An 11,764-nucleotide genomic window follows, 5' to 3' on the forward strand; every position below is an offset into this window, starting at 1 on the left:
GCGCACAGCAGTAGAAGATAATGATAAATACTATCCAATATCGGTAATCGCATTTAATATTTTCTTACGGATTTTGTTTTCATTGTTTTTAATTTATTGCAACATTACCATTTTCTGTCAATGATCGATATGTAATGTAATCATTGGTTTTGCAAAAATATCAACGATAAGTATTTATTTTTTGGATTGGTTGGCAAAGTTAAAATGCTTTCAATTAAAATTCTATTACGCGAGGTCGTACTGGTGTACAGAAATCGATTATTCATTTCTCTTTTTCTTGGTCAAAACTCAAATTTAGATAAAAAAAAAAAATTTTAAACTCATATTAGTCGTGCCTCAATAGCGCGACTTTTTCCAAATAACAGTTTATGATTATATAAGAAGGGTGTACTTCTATAACTTTCATCGGCAGGCGATGCGAGAATTAAAATATTATGCATGTTTTTATTATGCGTCGGCGTTAAGAAATTTTCATTATTGTCCTTGTTACGCTATAATTAATCGTAGTTGTCATCGACATTCCGATACACGGCAACCGTGATTTTCTGCATACTCGTACGCATTTGTATGAGTTAGGTCATCAAGGGACAGCTACATTAAATAACGCAATGCGAGCCTAGGAGAGAATAGGTCACGACTCCTGGGTGAGATCATAAATCATTTCAAAATTCTTGTAATTGAGTCGGTATCTCGGAAACGATATTGACAGAACTGTCACACCGACCTTTTACGCCATTACAGCAATATCCTTGATGCTTATACTTTAGAAAAGTGGTTGTTGCCTCTAGCGAGTTAGACTATGGTAAAAAATTTAACACAACAAATATTCGCAATGGACCGAGACGAATTTGAGAGACAATGTATCGGACATAACTAGAATACGTTTTCGATGTAAAAAAAAACTAGTAATAATAAAGCAAATGGACTAGTGTAATGTACCCCGAAGACGTGAGACGGACACTGTGTAACAGGAGACCAGTAAACGAATACGCGTGACAAGACCCATGGAGTAGATATGTAAGTATCGCGAATTTATTGCCGTCTACTCGTCCCAAAGGCAACGACACCTATGGAATCTTTTTAAATGATTTATCAGATGGATTTCTCGTGGGTTTACTTAAAGCAGGCTATACGTGCACTACAATATGCCTTAAAGCAAATTAATGGAAGTTAAGGGCAAACGACCTGACAAAACATAATACAAAATATACTGTAAAATGATGGCCTGTCTCGCATGAGGAGTTACAGTTCAAATGCTGAATATTTTATTAAATTCTACTTACATAATATAGTAGGCCTAACCTGGGACAGTATAATTATAACACCGGATTCATAATATCGGTCCAAAAGTGAATTCTGCAACGCGGTCAAATCGTCGGTATAAAGTTGAAGACATGGATATGTATGTGAATATTCTAAATAAATAATAAAATAAAAATGTATAAAAGCTTTACAAGTAGCTAGTATAGCTACTACTTAAAAAGAGAATTTTTTTTTTAACTTAAATAAGTTATATAGTGAAATATGTTTTTATACAAATATAATTCTTACGTTGAGAATTAACTGTATATTGTTTATTTCAGAAATAGACTACTCTCATTTTCTACCCTGTATGTGCTCTATAAATTGAAAATTAATCAAAAAACAATTTAAAAAAACCCATTCAGTAGGATCGCAGCACAGCGGGGACGAGTCATAGTAGAAACAAGTATAAATGATATTTGACATGATCACTATCATATAACGCTTCAGTACAAGTCTATAGATAGTGTTAAATTATTAAAAGGATTTATTGAATAAGTAACATGAACTCCTATTTCATTATTTATAATATGATTACAGGTTTCATGATTTATATTTATAATACAAAAATAAATACTTATTATAGTAATTAAATTTAGTTTTGTACTCTAATATCAGTACTATATTAGTATTGGTGTTGTGATTTTTACGGAAAAATTATAAAATGATATACAATTGTTGCGTACAGGATTATTCTTTTAATATTAGCTTCCCAATTTCTTTTAAAACAATAATTATGCTTAGAATATCAATTTTGGAAAAAAATTTTAGTTTCAGATATTCATTGATATTAAATTATTAAGTATTTTTTTTTATTTCATTCCTTATACGTTATAAGAGTGTCAACTTTATTTGTTGAATGACAATATACATATTGAACTAGCTTATATAATAATAATATAAATACAAAATATTGAAGTATAAATAATATACTTAAGTTGTTAATGACATATTATGTTTTTTCTTAAAAAAAAGGCTAGACAAATTTTAGCTTCTACATTTTACATAGAAATGAATTATTTATATTACTTGATTTTTTTATATTTTATCAATTTGATAAAAATAGTCACATAAATAAATAGATTTGTATTTGTGGAAACTGAAAAATTTAGTGTTAAACTTGCATTGACGCAAAGTATTGAATCTTTTAATACATGCATTTTTGATAAATACTCATAAAATAAATATATTTTTTTGTTCTGTTATAATTTTATAACATAAAAAATAAGAAACGATTACACATTGGGATCGTGGTACAATGGGGGCGTGAGATAAACTCTTTAATGCAAATCTGTACAAAGTGTATAATTTTAAAAAAATTGTGTATTTTTCAAAAAGCAATATCAGTTTTATTATTCCTCATTATATCCTGATTAGTAGTTTTTTGGTTTATCAATTTAATATATGAATAAGTACTAATAATAATAATGATAGTAATCTATACTGATAAATATAGTAATTAATCTTATTATAAAATTGATATTCCATAATTCAATACTATAAATTTTATGGGAAAATTAAAAAGTAGTTGTATATTTCGTTACTTCCCTGGCAAACATTTATAAAAATTAAAAGGCTTGATACAATACTTTTTAGAACATCAATTAAAATAAATTGGTTAAAACTGGTCTATAAGGAATTTTCTTAAATGACAAATATATACTTTTTTAAACGAATTATTCATGTTCATTCAAATTTGCATTTTGATTTTTTCGATCACCTCTAATTAATAAAAAGAGTTTTATCATATAAAAAATAAACACATTATAGAAAAATGATTTTTTCTATAATATCTAAATAGCTGAGAAGGTATTAATACACTCTCAACTTCGCATTGAAGATAAATAATTTTTTTATTAGTAAAATTAAGTCTGTCAAAAAATGTGAGATGAAATATAATTATGTGGTATATTCTTTTTTTTATGTATTATTTATTTCCGTAGGATCAAAGGAATCAAAAAATAAAAACTAAAAAAAATTTTTGAAATATTATATTACATATTAAACTTTGTATATTTATAAATGTTCAAATATTAATTAAAATAACTATTGAAATTACTGACAAAAATTAATTTCTTTAGTTTTAATTAATAGTAATTAATTAATTACAATTTTTTGCAATTCTTTAATTTTTGGATCAATTACAATATTTTTCCAAATAATATGTTCAGACATTGTAATATAAGACACAGAAGTGTTAATATTATACTCTTCAAATAATTTTTCTAAATAATTTAAATACGATTTGATTTGATTAATATTGTTCTTTAATATTTTTATAATGTCATCTGCATGTGCACCATCTAGTTGGCTTTTGTAATCTAAAAGAACAAATTTTGGTGACCGAAATTTCATAATATCTTCAATATTTTTAATTGCTTCACGAATTGTCAAATTTACACCATTTTCAATCTTTGGCTTTTTAGCGGAATTTTTTAAAACTACTATCACCTCATTGAAGTTAAAACTAAATAGTGTTTTAAAGAAATCATTATTTAAAATGTATTTATTCATATCATTAATTCCTACATCGACATTTCCAAAAACTGTATTTTTTAATTTCCAATATTTTAAAGCATATATCATGTGCTTTCTTATTAAATGTAATGCTACTGTTCTTATCACGTTTAACATTTGTTCTTGATATTTTCCTATTTGAATCATCCAATGATTTATATAATAATAATTCAAAGCTTCATCATAACTTTTATAAAGATCATTGTGTATTTCCTTAAAAACTTCAAAGGTTTGATTACCAAATGTTATAATGATTTGTCTCATGGTACCTATCTCGCTTATGAATTTATGTAAATAAATACTTTTTAATGATACCCAATTTTTTTCTATATCATTTTCCAATAGAATTCTATTATTATGTTTTTGTATTTCCATTATCCAATCAATATAATTGTGAGGATTCCATATCATATTATGACTATTCTCGTTTCTACAATAATGATCAATTTTATGCTTTAAATAGTCTATGATATTATATATTATTGATGAATCTATTATTACTGGTTCCCTATGGCAAATTGAACTATGCAACAATAACATATGTACATGCCAAAATGGACTATCATATAATCTTTTATTTATTTTGAAAAGTGAAGCTAACATTTGACTGGTAACTTCTTCGCTTAAATGATATTTATTTACATCTTTATAGATTATTAAATAATTATAAAGTAAATGCATATTACCACAAGCCAAGTCACAGTACATTATTTCAATGGTTTCCAGCATAACATTGTTTCCTATTACTGTATCAGATATGTTTAGTTTCTTTTTTATAGCATTAAATTTTAATTGTTGTAACTCATCCAGAGGAGGATATTCAAATCCAGTATTCAGTTCGACTGCTTTTTTAAGTTCTAAATGTTTACTCGGTAAGAAATTTGTTGAAAAAGATGTATTGACTTGCATTGTACGCCAAATAATCGTAACTACAATACTGATAAAAAAATTAAAAATCATTTTTCACTACTTTAGTTTGCAATTGTCAAATAAATTTTAATTCATACGAAATGAAAACTTGGTTTAACTACATGATCGTTATTGTATATAACTTTTTATATGTTAATTTTTCATAGAAATAGGTTATGACAATATATTTTTATAAATTTATGATAAATATTTGTTAGAAACTATTTTTATAGTTCGCTTATTATTTTGAAAAATAGTCTAAATCTAATACTAAACTGAATCAATGTAACGATGAATATAAAAATTTAATAGTTTAAGATTAAATTTTTTATTAGTTATTTATTATTTATTGCAAAATTATTATTAAGTGTTTAAAATGTCAATGTATTTATTATTTTAATGTACAAGCTCAAAGAATATAAAACATAATAAAAAAAACAACACACAATTTTATTGAAAAATAATAAATTACATATCAAATATTGTATTCTTTTATAGTTCAATCATTTTTAAGAATTTTTAAAAAAAATTTATCATTTCACTGTAGGTTTAAGTACAATGAAGTGATAATAGTACTTTTATGAATTTATTATCTAAAAGATAATTATTCTTATCAATATTTGACTATATTGATATTTCCAAAAAATGTATGTGTCAATTTAAAATCATAAATCATTTAGCATAAATTATTTGCTTTCTTATAAAATGTAATGTGACTTATCTTATCATAGTTAATTTTTTTTAAAAACAATTTTATAATAAATAATAGTTTAAAATTTAAAACCATTAAAATTACACAGAAAATATTAGGCATATAATAAAAAATTATTGTATTAAACCTGTTATAATTTTAACTTGTTTTACAAAGGTTTTATTTAACAGTATGTTCAGTAAATAAGAAAACAGGTCAATTCTAACAAACAATGAGAACAATAGAAACCCGTATCCTTACATATTAAACTCATTATATAATAATAAAATAAGAAAAAATTGTTAATGCTACAAAATTACTTAACGAGCTCTGATTTTCAAATTATTTATTTTATTAAAAGTTCTCGGTAACATTACGTAGGAAAAATCATTCGCGTAGATGAAAAACAATGTTTGTAGCATTCCGCTAGCGTTGAAAAATGATTTAAAAAAAAAACGTTCAATACAGATGGCGTTTTTCGATATATCATATAAAATTTGTACCAGGCTTGTGTGTTAATTTGAAAAGTAGCCTGAAAACTTTTATGAAATTCATTAATTTTTACCAAATTAACTTTTTTTTTTAAGATGGCCACTCAAAAATTGCGCTGGCCGAATTTCTCGAGTTATTTTACTCAATTAAAACGATTTTTTTTCCGTTTCGGTCATTGTAATATGTTATATACAACTGAAATCTACACGCGACGGGACACGTGAACAAATTTGAAAATTCGAAACGGGTCAAAATTCTACCTTTTACGAGTGTTTAAGTTTACTACCTATCATCATATCATATACTAAACATTGACAGTTTTGCCAATAATAGTAAAATGATTTAACCATTTATTCCAGACAGCACAAAGCATTAATTTAATATTATAACAAAATTGAAAATGTAACTTTAACATTCAAATAATGTTACTGTTAGTTTACCAGAAAATTAATGAATGTAACCAGTGCTCGAATTGGCCAAAAATAAGTAGGGGAGCTCAACTTAACAATTTGTCAACTTTACTAAAATTTAACAACTTCGTCCTTAGCATTTTGAAGACCTTTTTTTTTTTTTTTTCTCATTACTTTATTTAGTATTTACTAATAAATAAATAAAAAAAGAGGTGGTATTTGCCACCGTCCTCCCGTCTCAATAAAAAAAAGTAGCTGGGGTGCGCAAAAAAATTTAAAAAAAAGTAGAGGAGCTACGTCCCCCTGCGCACCTCCCCAATTCGAGCATTATAATAAAATATTAAGTCCACGAAATTATGATCGATCTGATATCAAAATTGTAATAATAATATAAAATAAATAATGTTATGCAATATTATAGTAGGTTTATTAAACCAACAATTTCAATTTGTTATGATATTGTAATTCAAACATTATAGAAATAGTAATTTTCAATGATAATAAAAGAGCATAGTTTTAATGGCAGTTTAACCAATCCTACAGACTGTATTCAGTTAACATGTATATGTTTTTTAGCTTCGATGCGAAGCTGAGAAGGTATTAATTTTACCATAATGTGTTTTTTTTTTTTATGTCTGTTGCCACTTTTTCTCATTTCTCACTGGACCTATTTCTTTCAAAAATACGTCAAAAGATCACAAATCGTATCTAGTTGAAGACATTACCCTTAAAAATTGAAAAATATTACCTCGTTCCCCGCAAATGGGGGAAATATCCAAAAAAATTACAAATTTAAAAATCGGTAAATTTTGTCATTTAAATTTTTTCAAACTTCCATAACTTTTTCAAAAATCAACAAATCAACATTATTTTTTTTTATACTAAAACATTAGATATTTCCCTTTCATTTGATATTANTCAAAATTGTAATAATAATATAAAATAAATAATGTTATGCAATATTATAGTAGGTTTATTAAACCAACAATTTCAATTTGTTATGATATTGTAATTCAAACATTATAGAAATAGTAATTTTCAATGATAATAAAAGAGCATAGTTTTAATGGCAGTTTAACCAATCCTACAGACTGTATTCAGTTAACATGTATATGTTTTTTAGCTTCGATGCGAAGCTGAGAAGGTATTAATTTTACCATAATGTGTTTTTTTTTTTATGTCTGTTGCCACTTTTTCTCATTTCTCACTGGACCTATTTCTTTCAAAAATACGTCAAAAGATCACAAATCGTATCTAGTTGAAGACATTACCCTTAAAAATTGAAAAATATTCCCTCGTTCCCCGCAAATGGGGGAAATATCCAAAAAAATTACAAATTTAAAAATCGGTAAATTTTGTCATTTAAATTTTTTCAAACTTCCATAACTTTTTCAAAAATCAACAAATCAACATTATTTTTTTTTATACTAAAACATTAGATATTTCCCTTTCATTTGATATTAATTTTTTGAAAATCTAACACTTAACCTGCTCATTGGGGGGGATTTAAAATAGAAATTTTTTTACAAAAACTAACTTTTTCAACTTTTTTGAAAATGTTTCGGAAATACTGCGTCCTTTAAACATATATCAAATTAAAGATTATTTTATGTACTATAAAATGAAAAAAAAAATTTGTCCCGACGACCTATCTTCTATGCGCAAATGGCTATCGTATTCAAAAATAAGCTATTTTTCTATTAAAATTCTAGGATTTGTATTTTATTTTATTTTAAAATATCTTATTAGGAGAATATATTGACTTTCATGAATATTATATAATTTAATTGACATAGAATAAAGTTCATAAGACATAAGAAATTAAACTAATTAAATTTTTTTACTTTTTTAAAATCGAAAAAGTAATTTTTAAATTTAAGTCAGCTTAAATAGCCAATTTTTTCATGTAACGAAAGCAACGTACTGTTGCCGAGTCGGCAACACCTGTGTAATACATGTCTAGGATTCGAGGTTCAAATTCATTCGTCTATGGCCAACAAAATTTTGCATTTTTTTTGAGTTAGAATTAAGTTTTCAAATCATTTGATATTTATCTAATTTATATTCAATAACTTCAATAAATATAAAGGATCCTATCCAGAGGTGTCGTGGAGCGTATACGCGGGTATACGGCGTATACTCACTTCTTTGTTTTTCTGTTATTGCGTATACTTATAAAATCATGAGCGNTTTTTACAAAAACTAACTTTTTCAACTTTTTTGAAAATGTTTCGGAAATACTGCGTCCTTTAAACATATATCAAATTAAAGATTATTTTATGTACTATAAAATGAAAAAAAAAATTTGTCCCGACGACCTATCTTCTATGCGCAAATGGCTATCGTATTCAAAAATAAGCTATTTTTCTATTAAAATTCTAGGATTTGTATTTTATTTTATTTTAAAATATCTTATTAGGAGAATATATTGAATTTCATGAATATTATATAATTTAATTGACATAGAATAAAGTTCATAAGACATAAGAAATTAAACTAATTAAATTTTTTTACTTTTTTAAAATCGAAAAAGTAATTTTTAAATTTAAGTCAGCTTAAATAGCCAATTTTTTCATGTAACGAAAGCAACGTACTGTTGCCGAGTCGGCAACACCTGTGTAATACATGTCTAGGATTCGAGGTTCAAATTCATTCGTCTATGGCCAACAAAATTTTGCATTTTTTTTGAGTTAGAATTAAGTTTTCAAATCATTTGATATTTATCTAATTTATATTCAATAACTTCAATAAATATAAAGGATCCTATCACTATAGTCTCCTCTCGTGAGAACAAATTTATAATCATGTTAATATTAATTTACTATGTGGTTCTTTTTGTGGCTACGATTTATTTTGCCAATCCTCACTAGACCTACTTTTTTCAGCGATACATCAAATTATTAAAATTCGTATTTAGTTTAAGTTATTACTCTTAAAAATCGAAAAAATATTCCTTATTCAAATAAAAAGTAGCTTAACCATCTTTTTCCATACAAACAATTAAAATCATTAATTTTTAATATTCTTAAAGTATTTATTCTCGAATTAGATTTGATATGATAAAAGTATTCAACTACAAAAGTAATTAATTTTACTTTGTACTTTTCTAATTTTTTAACTCCATTTGTGTGTGCTACTACCAGACTATAATATTCCAATTTTTTTTGTAGCATGTTGCTATATAAATTATAAATTAAAAAAAAACCTGAATTTAACAATGGATTTTTACAATTATAACCAATTTTAATAATACGCTCACAATTGAGTAAATCTTTTTAATTTCTTTTTTTTATTGGTTTTAGCTTGGATGCAAAGCTGAGAAGGTATTAATTTTACTATGATGTAATTTTTTTTTTATTTTTTATTATTTTTTTTTTTGTGTCTGTTACCAATTTTTCTCAACTCTCACCGAACCGATTTCTTTCGACGATACGTCAAAAGATCACAAATCGTATCTAGTCGAAGACATTACCTTCAAAAATTGAAAAAATTTCACTCGTTCCTCGTAAATGGGTGAAATCTCCAAAAAAATAACAAATTTAAAAATCACTAATTTTCGAAATTTTTTTAACTTTATTTACTAAAAACAGCCATAACTTTTTCATAAATGAACATATCAATATAATTTTTTTTGTTTATAGATGATTGATGTCTTTACCTATCATTTGACATATTTTTTTATAAATTTAACCCTTAACCAGCCCACAGAGGGGGATTCAAAATGACAACTTTTTCACAAAAAATTAACTTTTTTAACTTAACTTTTGGAAGTGTTCCAGAAATACTGACACTTTTATATATAACTTAAATTAAAGAAAATGTAATATACTTTATTATGGAAAAAATAAATTTCAGACTTTATTTTGTTTCCATGATGAAAACAGTCATCAAAGTTTATAAAAAAAAAATACGATTTTTGTAAAAATATTATTTTTCATATTTTTAACTTTATAACGCTATAACTCTTTGAAAAATGTATGGATAAATACAATTTTTATATGAGAAATAATATTTATATTTTTCTTTAATTCGACTAACTTTTTTTTTAAATTGGACCATTTCCCTTTATACAGAGGGAGTTCAAAACATAAAAGTGCATATCATTACCTATCATTTGGTATATTTTTTTTATAAATCTGACTCTTTACCTGCCTACAGGGGGGATTCAAAATGACAACTTTTTCACAAAAAATTGACTTTTTCAACTTAATTTTTGAAAATGTTCCGGAAATACTGACACTTTTATATATATCTTAAATTAAAGATTATGTAATATACTTTAATATAAAAAAAAAATTTTGGACTTTATTTTATCTTCATGGTGAAAATAGCTATCGTATTTAAAAATATGCTATAATTGTGTTAAATTTATTGGTTTTGTATTTTATGTTATATTATAAGGGGATTACACTAATTTTCATAAATATTATATCAATCTAAATGACATAGTAAAAAGAATTAATCATATATAAATTTTTTTGTTTCTTTGAAGTCAAGAAAAATAACTTTAAAATTTGAACTAGCTAAATTTCCATTTTTATTAAGTTTTACGAATGAGACGGTTTTTTTAAGAAGTTAAAAAAATATTTACCATTAAGAAGCTATTTTAATGCATAAAAATTGAGAAGCTATATAAAACATAGAACTATTAACTAATAGACCAGTAATGAGTTATAATATTTGAATTTTGAATGATTTAACAAATTTGAGATTGTACCAAAGACATTGTATGTAATCGTAATATACTTACTAGACCAATTTTTCTCAACAATTCATCAAATGATAATAAATTGTATCTAGTTGATAACTTGCCCACAAAAATTGGTAATGTTTACCTTGTCCGGGTAAACCACCAAAAAAAATTACGATTTTTAAAATCGGTAAATTTCTACATAAAAATTTAAAATTTTCTTACAACTGTCATAGCTCTGAATAATTATTCCTTATATAAATACCTTAAGTATTTTATTTTCATTTTACCTTTTATCTGCCTACAGGTGAATATTCAAAATAGCAACTTTGGCACGAAAAGTTAACTTTTCCAATAAAATGAAAGATTATGTACGTGATACAAATTTAAAAATAAAAAATCATCTCGATGACTTAATTCCTATGTGCAAATGTCTGCTGTAGTTAAATAACACACTAATCATAAATTAAAATCTTTTTATTTTATTTTTCAACATTAAATTGCAATAACTTTTTGAAAAATGAACAATTTTTTATATTCAAATTTATTTCCCAATTGTTTGATATCATTTTTATGAACCTTTACTTGCCATCAAGGGGTAGTCAAACTAAAAGTTTTTTGAAAAATTTTTTGAAATCGGTATTTTTAAAAAACTTGTTTTCTTTAATCTGTCGTAGCTTTTTAAAAAATAGATGAATCAAAACAAATTTCATTAGGTATGTATTTTTTTTAATTTTATCCTTTACCTGCTCA

This window comes from Daktulosphaira vitifoliae, unplaced genomic scaffold (assembly GCF_025091365.1).
Source record: "Daktulosphaira vitifoliae isolate Bord-2020 unplaced genomic scaffold, ASM2509136v1 Scaffold_1, whole genome shotgun sequence".
Classification (NCBI taxonomy): domain Eukaryota; kingdom Metazoa; phylum Arthropoda; class Insecta; order Hemiptera; family Phylloxeridae; genus Daktulosphaira; species Daktulosphaira vitifoliae.